At 39.4% G+C, this 18137-nt stretch overlaps 1 protein-coding gene across 3 annotated transcripts in view; it reads right to left on the bottom strand.

Moving 5' to 3' along the window:
* LOC150080107 (protein capicua homolog) overlaps nt 1–18137 on the bottom strand; it is a 357037-nt gene that overhangs the window by 8827 nt on the left and 330073 nt on the right. The gene's annotated exons all lie outside the window — the stretch shown is intronic.

Genomic DNA, 18137 nt, shown 5'->3' with positions numbered 1-18137 from the left:
TGGTAAGGGCAAATTTCAGCACATCTATTCTTTAACTGTCTTTCCTCAATTTATGCCTCCTCAGGTTTGTAATCTGAGCAAGAGGAAGAATCCCATCAGTATTGAGCCTGCTCAAACCAATCAAGGCCTTATACCCCTCAATCAGATCACCTTGCATGTGCCTAGTCTTCAGATGCTGTAATTTGCAGAATTTAAGCCTTTCTTGGTAAGAGCACCCCTTTGTTCCCTTCACCAATCTTCTCTGTACTCGTTCTAGCAACTCCACATCCTTCCTAAAATGAGGCCTCCAGACCTGTATGCAGTACTCAAGGTGTGGCCTGACTATTGCTTTATACAAAGGGATAACACCTCCTTATTTCTGCTGGCAAAATTCCTGTCTATCTCTGACAATCCCCCATGATGACCTGCCCTGGCAGCCTGTTTGCATTGCTCAGAAAACTTCATATCTGACTGCACAATTACTCCCAGGTCTTTTTCATTTTCTACCACTTTAAGTGTAGTACCACACAGTTGGTACGTTCCTCTGGGGTTACTGTCTGCATTTGTCAATGTTAAAATTTAGTTGCCACTTCCCAGCCTATCTTCCCAACTTTTCTAGATTCTGTTGCAGTAGCATACTGTCATTACTGTCATTAAAAACCCTACCAACCTTTGTATCATCTGCAAACTTTAACATTAAGCCTGATATTCTTCATAAATAGCATTGATAAATAAACAAAAGAACAACAATGGGCCCATCAGCGAATCCTGGGGGACTCCTAATAACATTAGTCCATGAAAAGCAGTGTCCATCAATTATCACTCTCTGTCTTCTCCCATGCAACCATCCTTTTATCCATTGTAGCAACTTGCGATTAATGCCATACTGCTCCAATTTGTATAGTAGTCTTCCATGTACAACAGTATCAAAAGCTTTCCTGGTGAGTATATGACATTAAAATTATTTTTTTGCATCCAGTTCCTTTGTTACCACATCAGAGTATCCAATCAAACTGGTCAGATAAGCCTTTCCCCTAACAAACCCTTGTTGTGTCTGAATTATTACTGCAGTCTTGTCTAGATGAGCCTGCAATGCTTCTTTAACCAGTGATCATATGGTACAGAAAAGTACCTTTGTTGTGTATGTTACTACTAGTATTAAAGAAATTCATTATAGTAATTTACAATTTACTATCTAAAAATGAAGTTTGGGATTTGGAAATTTTGAAAAATTTATAATTTTTCACTATTTCTACAACATAAAAATTGCAAAGCAATATCTCCAAGCTATCACTTACTCAAGTGCAGTTTCTGGATAGTTGGCAAACTATCAGAGAAGCACCTGGATCTCTTGCTTTTGAGGATTTGTATGTAATTTTAAGTTTATTCTTTCACCTCCATACATGAAATGGCATGGCAGTTGTCCCTAAAAGTTAAAGAACAGCATAACACAACTTTCCCTGTGATTTCAAAAACATTGAATATTTTCTGCTATTGTTATTAGTGACATTTTCACAGCATGCTGTGTCATTTGTTTCTCGTTCAAAGTGCTTGCACTATGTTTCATATACAATTGTGCAATTCCAGAATTAATTTCTTTCCATACAAATCAATGATTGATGTCCTGCTTCCTGAATCATCAACTGTCATGTACTTGATCTGACCTGATTATGCCTCAAGACAACAATTTCTTCTGTGTCAATTGTGTTAGTTTGTTCTGGGTGAGTGATCCTCTAGATTGTTTTTTCCTTCAGCATAGTAATGATTTTCTCATTCATACACTTGTGGGCATTACATACAGTTGCAATGTCTTTTCATATGCCAGCGAATTTCTGACAGAGAGATACCTTCTGCTGTAACTAATTGAATAACACTGTATTGTGTTATCCTGGATGCACCTGCCACTGTAAAAACCATATTGTTGTTGTTGGCCTTGTATGCTCAGGAAGACTTACTGAGCATCCAAGGACAGGCAATGTGCCCTATTGTTCAGCAGAAGCATTGGTATCAATCAATAAATTTATACCTGTGGCAACATTTAAATTTAGACAATGAACTCTTGTTTTCATTTGCCATACTCTCACAGAATCTTACGTTAACCAATATTACACTTAACTGCAATATTTTTGAGCAAAATCTAAGTACTGATGTCAACTTAATAATCAACATGATTCCAACTGTTATTGAAAGCTCAATTATTCTCTGTCTGCAAGTAAATCATCTGCCCTGCAACCATCCTTTTTTATTTTAAATTTGTCCCCTTATGTGTGTCATCTGAGAAAGAACAAGGATACCATAAGCATTTAGTCTAGTCAATGCATTTAAAGCCTTGAACAGTTCAATCAGGTCTTCTAGCAGATGCTTAGTTTCCAAGCAGTGAAATTTGCAGAACCGAAGTCTCTCTCTTGGTAAGAGTATCCTTTTGTGTCCCTAACTAATCTTTTTGCATTTCACTGCATCTGTTCCAACATAGCCACATTCCTAAAATGAAGCTTCTAGACCTGTATGCAGTACTCAAGATGTGGCCTAACCATTTCCTTATACAGCAGAATAATTACCTCCTAATCCACAGACGTCTCATCAACATCTATGGATTAGAAGGTACCTTTCTATAGATACTTCTGTGGGCACTGTTCTTCTGAACTGGCTTCTATAATTCTCACTCTCACTCTCTCTCTCTCTCTCTTCCAAACCAGTCCAAACCCATGCTGTAACCAGTCAGCATCCTTTTACTGTCCAAGTTCAAACTCACAGAATCAACTTTTCTTCTTCTTCTTCTTCCTCATTTATTCCCTCAACTTCTGTTTTCTGGAACAACCTCCTTTCATACATATCTCCTGAAAATTACAAGCTACAGAAATTCAAGTAATTCAACCTTCAACCCATTGCATGGTACTACATACTATAGTAGTAGTAGTAGTAGTAGTGGCATGTGATGCAAGAAAGCAAGTGTATGAGCTTATGCAGCATCAGCCAAAAAAAAAAAAAAAATCACACCATTCCCTCCAAATGCCTGTCCAGTTCCTCCTTAAATTTATTTAACCTATCAACTTCCACAACGACAGATGGAAGTTTGTTCCAGCAATTAACCACCCGCTGGCTAAAGGCAAATTTCTGCACATCTATTCTACATCTGTCTTTTCTTAATTTGAATTTATGTCCCCTTAGGTTTGTAATCTGAACAAGTGGAAGGATCCCATCAGAATTCAGCGTGCTCAACCCATTCAAGGCCTTATACACCTCAATCAGATCACCACGCAGGTGCCTAGTCTCCAGTCACTGCAATTTGCAGAACTTAAGCCTTTCTTGGTAAGAGGATCCTTTCATTCCCCTTACCAATCTTGTTGCCCTTCTCTGTACACATTCAAGCAAATCTACATCCTTCCTAAAATAGGTTCTGATACCTCTCATACTTAGGATTTGGGGGGGGGGGGAAGAAGCACATGTGGGTTTCTCAATAATATACAGGAATTTTGCCAGTAGGAATTATCTAATGCATTGTATTAGTTTACAGTTTGGCCCAATTTGGGTACTGCATAGAGGTCTGGAAGGAACATTTTAAGAAGGATGAGGATCTGCTGAAATGGATGCAGAGAAGAGCAATAAGATTGATGAGGGGAACAAAAGGGTATTCAGTTCTGCACATCACATCATCCAGAAACTAGGCATCTGAGAGGATATCTGATTGAGCTGTTTAAGGCTATGAATGGATTTGAATAAACTAAATGCTGATGGTGTTCTTCTTGCCCAGACAACACAAATGAGGGAATAAATTTGAAGTGAGGAAGGATGATTGATGGATAGAAGTGTGGAAATTTGCTTTCAGCCGGTGGGTAGTTGGTTGTTGGAATAAACTTCCTTCTGGCATTGTGAAAGTGGTAGTTTGAATAAATTTAAGGAAGAATTAGAGAAATTATTAGAGGGGATGGACAGGTGATGTGGAAAGGTTTTTTAATATAAGGAAACAAGCTTATATTTGGCTGATGCTATATAAGCGCGTTTCCTTGCATCAATTGTCTCTACTAATAATAATGGTCTTCCACTTGAGTAGCTTTATCCCGACTGCAACTTGCTCTCTCCTTCAGCTGGCATAGCTGCCCTAGATTCTACTCTGTGCCTCTGCTATCTGGCCCCTCCTCCTAGTGTCACCTTTCTGGGTTTGCTGCTAGGGTGATTAGCAGTCTCTGCTTGTGACCTCTGTACACTAGTACCATATTCCTACAGATGATCATATGCAGCTTTTGCTGCCCTGCTGTATTCTGCATTATCCTGACTACTTATATGAGAATTCCATGGCAATCCTTAGGTTTGTCATAGTTGCAACCTAATTTGAACCATCAACTAATCCTGGCCAACACCCTTTTTAGGAACTATGGAAATGCCTTCTCATCATATACTAACATCTGGCTACAAGGTGTGGGATTCTAGTTTCATCTTGACTAACCAAAACACCCTAAACAAATATTCTACACAACATTATATGTTAGTAATCATTTCCTTTTCCCTGTACTATGCAAAATATCAGTTGGATTTAAAAAAAAAAAAAAAAAAAAAAAAAAAAAGTTACTAACTTTACTAAGAAGCAACCTGTTTTGAATGGCGTAAATGAGCTTGACCCAGTAATCTGAATAGCATACACAGCACTTGGCATACAGTAAGCAGTATTACACTGCTTATTACACCCACCAGCCTCAGGAAACTATGGGGCCTCGAATTCTGGGTGCTGAAGTGGGCCAACTTGTGGTCGCACCAGATCTACACAACATCTAAATCTACTCTCTGCTGCAACCTGCAATATATGCCCATAATCCACAGAGCCCATGTGCTAAAAATAAAGTCATTCCTTCATCTGTGCTCAGCTAAGCAGGATCACATCAACATCTGGAACAGGGTTGGTTGGTGTTTGCCCTCCCTCCTTATGCTCAAGGCTCCAGCGGTTACAGAATTTCAAAAGACACTTCCCTAATGTGACTCTGGACACTCTCAACTCGCTCAACATCGACATCGACCTGTGGACGATAGACAAGGCATATCGAGATGGCATCTTGTCCCATCTTGCTGTTTGTAAAGGACATTTATGTAAGTGCCGATCTTAGTTAGCCGATGTAATTTCATGTTCTGCTCAATTTGTAGTCGCTGTAATTACTACTTCATTCATTTTTACATGTTGACTATTATCTTTGCTTTGATCTGTTAATTATTATTTAGTTATTATTATTATTTTTTTTTTATTTTTATAAATCAAAATCACTTGTATAAACAACTAATTGTAAGGTTCCTCTGGCTTTCTGTGTAAGGAATCACTAGTGTATAAAATTTATGTTAATAAAGAATCTTATTATTATTATTATATCTGCAAAGCAGTGACTGTTAAACAGGGTGTGTGATGCTGTCATACAGCATGTATGGAGAATAGTGCCTGCTCCAATATTTACTCTGCAATCCTTACCTGATAGATGCCTCTCCTAATACTGTACCCCTCCCAGTAGCATTAAATGCAATTTCCTATCCAATCCTTCATTCCATATATTTTTTATTTTATTATTTTTTTTTTATTAGTGTAACTATCTACTTTTCCCTTCCTACTATGCCCCCTGTCCTTTACTGGACACTCTCGCTGCAACCCCCAGAGTTTTCGTAAGAGGCTGAAAAACAGTAATTTAATGCATATAGATGGACACCAGCCAGCAGATTTCTAGGTGACTTTTAGCGGCTGCTTGATAAGAGGTCAGTCACACAACATAACAAATCACTAAGCACAATAATCAACACAACGTGCACAGCTGGCTTTGAAGAGGTGCTCAATACACATGGGGCAAGTTTGAGGGAATCCTCTGGAACCACTATAAAAAAGCTACATACAGAAATGTCGTTTCTGTACATATACTAACTGTATTCAAATTCTGCACCCCATAGGTCTCAGTGGTACCATGTTTCTGACATTTTTATTGCCTGCATTAGATGAAGACCTATACTTCAAATTCATCAAATTTATATACTCCTAGTGCTAGTGTACAAGCATGCATATGTGTACTTGTTTTTGCTCTTGATAACCCTAACAGAGTCCCTATATTTGCTTGTCCTTTGATACCCTCCCTTAGCAGCAGGCCTTGTAATTGGAAAACAAGGTGCAGGGTATTTCAGAGACTGCTGGGAGTCATTGCGGTACAAGTAAACACATGGGTTGTGTTAGGGTAGCTAAGAATAGGGACAGGTGCATGTATACTTGTGTATACACCAAAGGCAGATATTGTTGGGATATCAGAGATGTGGTATCACACAGATATAAGGAATGCAGAACTGGAATTTGGGGAGTACAATGTGTACAGGAAGGATAGACAGGATAGGAAGGGAGGAGGGGTTATGCTATTAGTTTTTTTTTTTTTTTTTATGAAAACCCCAAACATGAAAGGTATCAAAACCTATAGTACTTAGTACCATGCATGGGTTGAAGGAGAGGTATGTGGGGAGGGGGATGCCGGAAACTTTGCTCTAGAGACTAAACATGGGTTTCACCACTTCAAGCCTCCAATAAGCAAAGTGGTGGTATTTCACCGGTTGATGAAAGTCATCTACCACCTTAGTTAAAAAACATAAAATCCAAGGAAGTGCAGCCAGTCGACATCACTGGACAGTGCAGTTTCGAGTCAGTTTGGTGTGACTCTGATGAGTATAATAAGAAACTGTACAGGGAAATAGAGTGGGCCAGGAAATTAGAGAGTCCTATAATGGGGGATTTTAATTTCCCGGATATTGACTGGAATTTGTGGGTTGGTCACTCACACACTAGCAAGGCTTTTGTGGATTTATTGGATGATTGTTTTCAACACCAGCATGTTCGGGAGGCAACTAGAGGGAAGAATTCCTACTATCTGATTTTCAGTTGTGATTCTTCACGCATTAAGAATCTGCAGATAAAGGAACCACTAGGTGGCAGTGATCACAATGTGCTGAAGTGGGATTTACTCAAAGAGGTAACTACCATCGGGGGTAAAGGGAAGGGTTTTTGCTTTCTTAAAGGTGACTACGGTGGTCTCAGACAGTATTTAAATTCTATACAGTGGGACCAACTGATGATGTTACCAACAGCAAATTCAAAATGCCTGCCTAACCTCCTTTGTAACCAAGTTACAAAGGAGGTTAGGCAGGCGAAGGCAGATTACGAAAAATCTTTGGCAAGGGATGCAAAGAAAAACAGCAAGGAGTTCTTTACTTATGTAAACTCTAGAAGGAAGGGGATGAATCAGATTGGTCCACTTGATATCGATGGTTCAACTGTTCATGATCCTGCTCAGGTAGCTAACAAACAAAATCAATATTTTGCATCTACATTCACACATGAGGAGTTATTCAGGAAGGAGAATGCCATAGATGAAGTAAACACTGACAGTGAGCTAGATGATCTTGTAATACTTGAGAGTAAAGTGGAGGAGAAATTGTAGAAGATAAATACAAGAAAGGCACCTGGGGTGGATGGGATCTATCCAGTTATATTAAAGGAGGCAGCAGAGGAAGTAAGTAATCCGTTAGCCATAATTATGAGAGCTTCCTTGGACTCAGGGGAGGTACCCACAGACTGGAGATGTGCAAATGTAACCCCAATTCACAAAGGAGGATCAAAGGCTGACACAAGTAATTATAGACCTGTGAGTTTAACTGCTGTTCCAGGAAAATTAATGGAAGCACTGGTTAAAGAAGCACTGCAGGTTCATAGCATTAGCATTAGTAGAGGCATATGATGCAAGAAAGCAAGCTTATGCAGCATCAGCGAAAAAAAAAAAAAAAAAAAAAAACCCTTCCGCTTCACCCCTCCGTTCGTTCGAAATACCTGTTCAGCTGAGCCTTAAATTTATTTAGGCTATCAACTTCCACAACAAGGGAGGGAAGTCTGTTCCACCATCCAACTACCCGCTAGCTAAAGGCAAATTTCCGCACATCTATCCTACATTTGTCTTTCCTCAATTTGAATTTATGCCCTCTCAGGTGATTATTCTGAGCAAGAGGCAGTATCCCATCAGCACTGAGCATGCTCAACCCATTCAAGGCTTTGTACACCTCTATCAAATCACCTCGCCGGTGCCTAGTCTCCAGACACTGTAATTTGCAAAACTTAAGCCTTTCTTCGTAAGAGCAACCCTTCATTCCGTTCATTAACCTTGTTGCCCTTCTCTGTACTCGTTCCAGCAGCTCTACATCCTTCTTGAAATGAGGCCTCCAGACCTGTATACAGTACTCAAGGTGTGGCCTGACCATTGCCTTATACGAGGGGATAATCACCTTATCCCTGCTAGAAAAACTCCTGTATATTATTGACAAGACACTATGAGCTACTCTTGCAGCCCATTGGCATTGATCAGAGAACTTCATATCTGCCTGCATATTAACCCCCAGGTCCTTTTCATTTTCTACCACTGCCAGTGTAGTACCACAGAGTTTATTACATTGCTCTGGGGTTGCTGTTTCCTATATGTAGTACTTTACATTTGTCAATGTTAAACTTCATTTGCCACCTCTCAGCCCATCTGCTCAACCTTTCCAGATCCTGTTGCAGCAGCATACCGTCAGTAGTGTTCTTAACAAGCCTACCAACCTTTGTATAGTCTGCAAACTTGGACATTAAGCTTGATATACCATCATCAATATTATTTATAAATACAGAAAACAACAATGGACCCAACTCTGAACCCTGAGGGACTCCACTAATAACATTAGTCCACGATGAGCAGTGTCCATTAATTACCACCCTCTGTCTTCTGCCACTCAACCATCCCTTTATCCATAGTAACAATTTGCCATCAATGCCACACTGCTCCAATTAGTGCAGCAGTCTTCCTTGTGCAACAGTATCAAAAGCCTTTCTAAGATCCAAATATATAATATCAAAGTTATTCCCTGCATCCAATTCTTTTGTGACTACATCATAGTATCCAATCAAATTATTCAGGCAAGACCTTCCCTTAACAAATCCATGCTTGTTTGAGCTATAACTGAATTCTTGTCTAGATGATGCTGCAGTGCTTCTTTAACCAGTGCTTTAATTAATTTTCCTGGAGCAGAAGTTAAACTCACAGGTCTATAATTACTTGTGTCAGCCTTTGATCCTCCTTTGTGAATTGAGGTTACATTTGCACATCTCCAGTCTGTGGGTACCTCCCCTGAGTCCAAGGAAGCTCTCATAATTATGGCTAACGGATTGCTTACTTATTTTGCTGCCTCCTTTAATATAACTGGATAGATCCCATCCACTCCAGGTGCCTTTCTTGTATTTATCTTCAACAATTTCTCATCCACTTTACTCTCAATTATTACAAGATCATCTGGCTCACTGCCAGTGTTTACTTCATCTATGGCATTCCCCATCCTGAATAACTCCTCATGTGTGCATGTAGATGCAAAATATTGATTTAATTTGTTAGCTACCTGAGCAGGATCATGAACAGTTGAACCATCGATATCAAGTGGACCAATCTGATTCATCCCCTTCCTTCTAGAGTTTACATAAGTAAAGAACTCCTTGCTGTTTTTCTTTGCATCCCTTGCCAAAGATTTTTCGTAATCTGCCTTCACCTGCCTAACCTCCTTTGTAACTTGGTTACAGATCAACTTATATCCATCACAGACCTCTGTGTCACATGTTAATTTATATGTATCCCATGCATTTTTCATCTCTGCCATATGTCTCATCAGTTCATCTGACATCCATTTAGGCTTGAACCATATTTCTTAGTTGGTGTGTAAAGCCTAGTAGCTTCTAAGTGGACCAGTTCTTTGAATGCTTCCCATTTTCAAAATGTTACCATTTTGCTATTGGTAACATCATTAGTTGGTCGCACTGTATTGAATTTAAATACTGTCTCAGACCACCGTAGTCACCTTTAAGAAAGCAAAAACCCTTCCCTTTACCCCCGATGATAGTTACCTCTTTCAGTAAATCCCACTTCAGCACACTATGATCACTGCCACCTAGTGGTTCCTGTATCTGCAGATTCTCAATGCATGAAGAATCATTACTGATAATCAAATCAATTGTATTGCTCCCTCTAGTTGCCTCCCGAACATGCTGATTTGGAAAACAATCATCCAATAAATCCACAAAAGCCTTGCTAGTGTGTGAGTGACCAACCCACAAATTCCAGTCAATATCTGGGAAATTAATATCCCCCATTATAAGACTCTGATTTACTGGCCCACTCTATTTCACTGTACAGTTTCTTATTATACTCATCAGAGTCATTAGGCCTGTAGCACACTCCTACTCTCAATTTTGATCTCCCAATGCTTATGTCACACCAAACTGACTGAACACTGCACTGTTCAGCGATGTCGACTGGCTTCACTTCCTTGGATTTAGCATTAGCATTAGTAGAGGCATTTGATGCAAGAAAGCAAGCTTATGCAGCATCAGCCAAAAAAAAAAAAAAGAAAAAGAAAAACCCACTTCCACTTCACCCCTCTGTTCGTTCAAAATACCTGTCCAGCTGAGCCATAAAATTATTTAGGCTATCAACCTCCACCACAAGGGATGGAAGTCTGTTCCACCAACCAACCACCCGCTGGCTAAAGGCAAATTTCCGCACGTCTATCCTAAATCTGTCTTTCCTCAATTTGAATTTATGCCCTCTCAGGTGGTTTTTCTGAGCTAGAGGAAGAATCCCATCAGCATTGAGCATGCTTAAACCATTCAAGGCTTTATACACCTCTATCAGATCACCTCGCTGGTGCCTAGTCTCCAGACACTGTAATTTGCAAAACTTAAGCCTTTCTTCGTAAGAGCACCCCTTTGTTCCATTCACTAATCTTGTTGCCCTTCTCTGTACTCGTTCCAGCAGCTCTACATCCTTCTTGAAATGAGGCCTCCAGACCTGTATACAGTACTCTAGGTGTGGCCTGACCATTGCCTTATACAATGGAATAATCACCTCCTTATCCCTGCTGGAAAAATTCCTGTATATCATTGACAATACTCCATGAGCTACTCTTGCAGCCCGTCTGCACTACTCAGAGAACTTCATATCTGCCTGCACAACCACCCCCAAGTCCCTTTCATTCTCTACCACTGTCAGTGTAGTACCAGAGAGTTGATACGTTGCTCTGGGGTTGCTGTTTCCCATGTGTAGTACTTTACATTTATCAATGTTAAACTTCATTTGCCACCTCTCAGCCCATCTGCTCAACCTTTCCAGATCCTGTTGCAGCAGCACAGTGTCAGTAGTGTCCTTGACAACCCTGCCAACCTTTGTATCGTCTGCAAACTTGGACATTAAGCTTGATATACCATCATCAATATCATTTATAAATAGAGAAAACAATAATGGACCCAACACTGAGCCCTGAGGGACTCCACTAATAACATTAGTCCACGATGAGCAGTGTCCATTGATTACCACTCTTTGTCTTCTCCCCCTCAACCACCCCTTTATCCATAGCAGCAATTTGCCTCCAATGTCACACTGCTCCAATTTGTGTAGCAGTCTTCCATGTGCAACAGTATCAAAAGCCTTTCTAAGATCCAAGTATATAATATCTTTCTTATGTCTTTTATGTCTTTTTTATGTCTGATTTTATGTCTTTCTTAACTAATAACATAACCCCTCCTCCCTTTCTATCCTGTCTATCCTTTTTGTAGACGTTGTACTCTCCAAATTCAAGTTCTGCATTACTTATATCTGTGTGATACCACGTCTCTGATATCTCAACAATATCCACCTTGGATGCTTTGAGCAATACCTCAAATTCATCAAATTTATTTACCAAACTCCTAGCATTGGTGTACACGCAAGTATACATGCACCTGTTCTTTTTCTTAGCTACCCTAACACAACCCATGTGTTTACTTGTACCCCCATGATTCCCAGCAGTCTCTGTAATATCCTGCATCTTATTTTCCAGGCTGCTGCTCATTCCAATAGAAGCAGTGCAAGAATCACTTTCACCTCTGCCAGTGGCTACTGTTAATCTATTAGTCCATGTATCCCCCCAATCTAGCAGTTTTCTGACCCACCTAACACTGCCTCGATAGCATCAGCAAACATTCTTGCACCCTTTCTATTTAAGTGTATCCCATCCCTGTAGAAGCAGTCTCTCCTGTTAACAAGTACAGACCAGGATGAAAAAATTCTACCCCTTGAGCCTTGCACAATCTTTCCATGGCCGAATTGATCGACAGGGCTTTCATCATATACTCCCCTCCTATCGTGTCTGGGTAGAATTGCAGACACTTTCAAATTTAACTCTAATTCACGGCTTTTTTTCAACAGTGACCTATACTTATTAAGTAATTCCACCGGTCTCCTACTCTTAATATCATTAGTGCCAACGTGTACAACAATATCACCTTTTGTGCCCTTAAAAGATGATATCCGCTCTACAACGTCATCAACCTTTGCCCCTGGCAGACATACCCTGGTCCTGTTCCACCGATCCTTTTTACAAAGCATGTTCCTCGTTTCCCTGACAATAGAGTCACCAACAACTACTAGTTCCTTTGGGATCAGCGCATTGTGCCTTGGGGGTTGCCGCTGTGTTGCGTGATGCCCAAGTGCAAGCTCTGGCGTTGGTGTGGGCAGCTGAGAGCTTGATGGGCCCCTCACTTTTAATCCTTTGAGGGCATCCACCCTGTCCTTCAAGCTCTCATACAGGCCATAACAATGCTGAGTTGTCGCCTGATTTCCTTACACTCCTTGCATCGTGCACATACAAAGACATCCCCCATGGCAGTATCATGTCCCGTACCTCACTGCTCCACAAACATCAAGTAAATAGTGCATTTTAAAAGGCTGTGATTCAGAGGGCAACTGCCCCCCCCCCCCCCCCTGAGCCACAGCACTCCCATTAGCTTGAGCCTTTTGCTTTGCTGCTCTGGTCTGAGTCATGATTTCGATTTAATTTCAATAAAATTTCAATTTCAGTATAAAATCAAAACCCTAAACTTATATCCCAACACAGTTATAACGCTATATTTATGTTTCAGTATCGAGTGTTATCTACGAAATCCCTTTATATACCTTCCGTATCAAGTTAAGTATTAATTATTTATTTTTGCTAATTATTTATGTTATGTAATCTAAGTTGTTATATGAATATAGTCAAAAGTACAATTTAATTGACAATGAAGTTCAACAAGATTAATAGATTTACTGATTAATTGACAATATATCTAGTTTGAGATACAAAATATCTCGAACTAGATAGCATAAGCTTAGTATAGTATAGTACATAATAAGCTTATGCTATTTAGTTCGAGATATTTGGCAGTGTTAGGTGGGTCGGAAAACTGCTAGTTGGGGGGGGATACAAGGACTAATAGATTAACAGTAGCCACTGGCAGAGGTGGAAGTGATTCTTGCACTGCTTCTATTGAAATGAGCAGAAGCCTGAAAAACAAGATGCAGGATATTTCAGAGACTGCTGGGAGTCATTGCGGTACAAGTAAACACATGGGTTGTGTTAGGGTAGCTAAGAACAGAAACAGGTGCATGTATACCTGCACGTACACCAATGCTAGGAGTTTGGTAAATAAATTTGATGAATTTGAGGTATTGCTCAAAACATCAAAGGCAGATATTGTTGGGATATCAGAGACGTGATGTCACACAGATATAAGTAATGCGGAACTGGAATTTGGGGAATACAATGTGTATAGAAAGGATAGACAGGACAGGAGGGGAGGAGGGGTTATGCTATTAATTAAGAAACACATAAAGTCCAAGGAAGTGAAGCCAGTCGACATCGATGGACAGGGCAGTGTCGAGTCAGTTTGGTGTGACATAAGCATAGGGAAATCAAAATTGAGAGTAGGAGTGTGCTATAGGCCTAATGACTCTGATGAGTATAATAAGATATTGTACAGGGAAATAGAGTGGGCCAGTAAATCAGAGAGTCTTATAATGGGGGATTTTAATTTCCCAGATATTGACTGGAATTTGTGGGTTGGTCACTCGCACACTAGCAAGGCTTTTGTGAATTTATTGGATGATTGTTTTCTACATCAGCATGTTCGTGAGGCAACAAGAGGGAGCAATACTCTTGATCTGATTATCAGTAGTGATTCTTCATGCATTAAGAATCTGCAGATAAATGAACCACTAGGTGGCAGTGATCACAGTGTGTTGAAGTGGGATTTACTCAGGGAGGTAACTACCATCAGAGGTAAAGGGAAGGGTTTTTGTTTTCGTAAAGGAGACTATGATGGTTTGAGACAGTATTTAAATTCTATACAGTGGGACCAACTGATGATGTTACCAACAGCAAACTCAAAATGGGAAGCATTCAAGGAACTAATCTTGGAGGCTACCAGGCTTTACATACCAACTAAGAAATATTGTTCAAGGTTTAGGCCTAAATGGTTGTCAGATGAACTAATGAGACACGTGGCAGAGAAGAAAAATGCATGGGATACATACAAATTAATGGGTGACATGGAAGCCTATGGTAGACATAAGTTGGTCTGTAACCAAGTCACAAAGGAGATTAGGCAGGCAAAGGCGGACTACGAAAAATCCTTGGCAAAGGATGCAAAGAAAAACAGAAAAGAGTTCTTTACATATTTAAACTCGAGAAGGAAAGGGATGAATTAGATTGGTCCACTGGATATTGATGGTTCAACAGTTGAGGATCCTGCTCAGGTGGCTAACAATCTAAACGAGTACTTTGCATCTACATTCACGCATGAGGAGTTATTCAGGAAGGAGAATGATGTAGGTAAAGTAAACATTGGCAGTGAGCTGGATGATTTTGTAATAACTGAGAGGAAAGTGGAGGAGAGATTGTTGAGGATAAACATAAAAAAGGCACCTGGGGTGGATGGGATCTATCCAGTTATATTAAAGGAGGCAGCAAAGGAAGTAAGCAAACCCCTAGCCATAATTATGAGAGCTTCTCTGGACTCAGGGGAGGTACCCATAGACTGGAGATGTGCAAATGTAACCCCAATTCACAAAGGAGGATCAAAGGCTGACACAAGTAATTATAGACCTGTTAGTTTAACTTCTGTTCCAGGTAAATTAATGGAGGCACTGGTTAAAGAAGCACTGCAGGATCATCTAGACAAGAATTCAGTTATAGCTCAGACGCAGCACGGTTTTGTTAAGGGCAGGTCTTGCCTGACCAATTTGATTGGATACTATGATGTAGTCACAAAAGAACTGGATGCAGGGAATAACTTTGATATTATATATTTGGATCTTAGAAAGGCTTTTGATACTGTTGCACATGGAAGACTGCTGCACAAATTGGAGCAGTGTGGCATTGGAGGCAAATTGCTGCTATGGATAAGGGGATGGTTGAGTGGCAGAAGACAGAGAGTGGTAATCAATGGACACTGCTCAACGTGGACTAATGTTATTAGTGGAGTTCCTCAGGGTTCAGTGTTGGGTCCGTTGTTGTTTTCGGTGTTTATGAATGATATTGATGATGGGATATCAAGTTTAATGTCCAAGTTTGCAGATGATACAAAGGTTGGCAGGGTTGTTAAGGACACTACTGACGCTATGCTGCTGCAACAGGATCTGGAAAGGTTGAACAAATGGGCTGAGAGGTGGCAAATGAAGTTTAACATTGACAAATGTAAAGTACTACATATGGGAAACAGTAACCCCAGAGCAACGTATCAACTCTGCGGTACTACACTGACAGTGGTGGAGAATGAAAAGGACCTGGGGGTAATTGTGCAGGCAGATATGAAGTTCTCTGAGCAGTGCAGATGAGCTGCAAGAGTAGCTCATGGTGTCTTGTCAATGATATACAGGAATTTTTCTAGCAGGGATAAGGAGGTGATTATTCCATTGTATAAGGCAATGGTTAGGCCACATCTTGAGTACTGTATACAGGTCTGGAGGCCTCATTTCAAGAAGGATGTAGAGCTGCTGGAACGGGTACAGAGAAGGGCAACAAGATTAGTGAATGGAACAAAGGGTTGCTCTTACGAAGAAAGGCTTAAGTTTTGCAAATTACATAGTCTGGAGACTAGGCACCGGCGAGGTGATCTGATAGAGGTGTATAAGGCTTTGAATGGTTTGAGCATGCTCAATGCCAATGGGATTCTTCATCTTTCTCAGAATAATCACCTCAGAGGGCATAAATTCAAATTGAGGAAGGACGGATGTCGGATAGATGTGCGGAAATTTGCCTTTGGCCAGCGGGTGGTTGGTTGGTGGAACCGACTTGCATCACTTGTTGTTGAAGTTGATAGCCTAAACAAATTTAAAGCTCAACTGGACAGGTATTTCGAATGAACGGAGGGGTGAAATGGGAGTGTTTTTTTTTTTTTTTTTTTTTTTGGCTGATGCTGAATAAGCTTGCTTTCTTGCATCATATGCCTCTACTAATGCTATTTTGTATCGCGTAACAATGGCGGCAATTTACAAACGGTAAATCTACAGACCTTAAGTATCGATTAACTTCCAAATCTCGCTGTCTCAATTCAGAATAAACTAAGGATCCTGACTAGCTAATTACAGAAAATAATTTGATATAACAATTGGTTAATAAATCGGCTAAATATGGTTAAAAAAAAAACCTCTCATTCAACGGAGCTGCAACTTGTAACACGTGGATTTGATACCCTTACCGATACTAAGTAAAACCTACAAAATCTCTATCTAAGTTAAACTTTAAACTAAGTATTGTAACTAGGAATATATAGGTACTCTAGAAAATAAGTTAATATGCAAATTTAATCTAATAAAATAGAAAATAAATCAGAAAAAACTTCTCTGTTCCAGGAGCAGAATATATGCTACGTCCGCACAGGCTACTCTTGTTCTCAGAGCTTGAATAACTCCAAGACTAAACAAGTTTTTCACCCGATTCCTCTTGCAATATGTTTTATTTAGCAGTAAATTGAAAAAAAAAAAAAAAAAAAAATCCAAAAAAATTTTCTGATCGATTTTCAAAGCCTAAGAATTGATTTAGCTCTCAGTGAAACTAATTTGCCATTCAGTTTGAAGAAAAGACAATATCTTAGCTTTTGTTATCACAATCAACAAATCTTAGTTGGTGTTTTTGCTCGTGGACAACTTTATATAGTAGTTTCCAGGAACAAATAATTTTTGTGCAATAATTGTAATTTTTTTTAAAGGACAATTAGTCATACACACAAAAAATTATCAACTGCAGTTTTATCTGAGACTGTCCCACTGAGAACACATTAGCTGGCAGCGAAGAGAGCGGAGGGAAAGGTTTTTGTAATTATTTCCATAGTATCTTTACTTCTCTGAAACAGTGTTGGCTAAATATTCACCATGGGTACTTTTAACCTGATTCCTTTTGCAATAGGTTTTATTTAGCAGTAAAATTTTTCAAAAAATTTTCTGGCTGATTTTCAAAATTTCTGTTATTTTTTTTCCCAACCAATTTTAGATTTTAAAAATTTCCATTATTTTATTTTTAATTTTTAGAAAATAGAACATGCCAGGAGAAACTGCTTCTCAAACATGTTGCTGACAAGCTCAAGAACAAAATAGGTGATATAGAGCTTGGCAGAGTGATGAAAAAGCAGCTGAAAAAAGAAGTTGAAAGTAAAGCAAACTGGCAAAGGATTGAAAGAGAGGAAGAAACAGATAAATGACATGAGCTCGATAGAGAAAGATTTGCAAATAGATGGGCTAACACACTGGTGAGCAAAATCAAATTAGATGTCAATGTAATGCTGAAAGCCATGCACAAACAAGAGTGAATTGTAGATCAGTGCAACAAGAAGTGTCCACTGGTATTCTAGTAAAGTTATAGCTTACAAAGAAGTGAAGATACTTCTAACTAATTATACTTCTAGAGAATTACATAAAAGAATATTAAATAATGTATGTTTTGTTCTTATACTGATGCAATAAACAATGGTGGAAGAATTCCTTCTTACACTGACACTTGTTTTTCTTGAGCATTTTCTGAGGCCAAGTATGGAACAATTTCACCTACTTGATCAGATAAACAAAAATAATAACTACGCTAATAATATAAACCAAAAACATAACAAAGGTCAATATTTTTTATGTAATCTTTGTCTACTTAGCAGCATTCAAAATTGGCACCAGCTCAGTCACTACCACAGTACCTTCTAACAATTACTTATTTTTCAGTGCTTAATTCCCCCCCCCCAACATTTTGAAGACAACTATCACTACCAAAATTATAATCATCAAATTACTCATAATTTTTTCAGC

This window comes from Mastigoproctus giganteus, chromosome 9 (genome assembly GCF_048544385.1).
Source record: "Mastigoproctus giganteus isolate SK-2022 chromosome 9, ASM4854438v1, whole genome shotgun sequence".
Classification (NCBI taxonomy): Eukaryota; Metazoa; Arthropoda; class Arachnida; order Uropygi; family Thelyphonidae; genus Mastigoproctus; species Mastigoproctus giganteus.
Note: the sequence above shows the minus strand (reverse complement) of the source record. Positions and strands in the feature narration are given on the sequence as shown.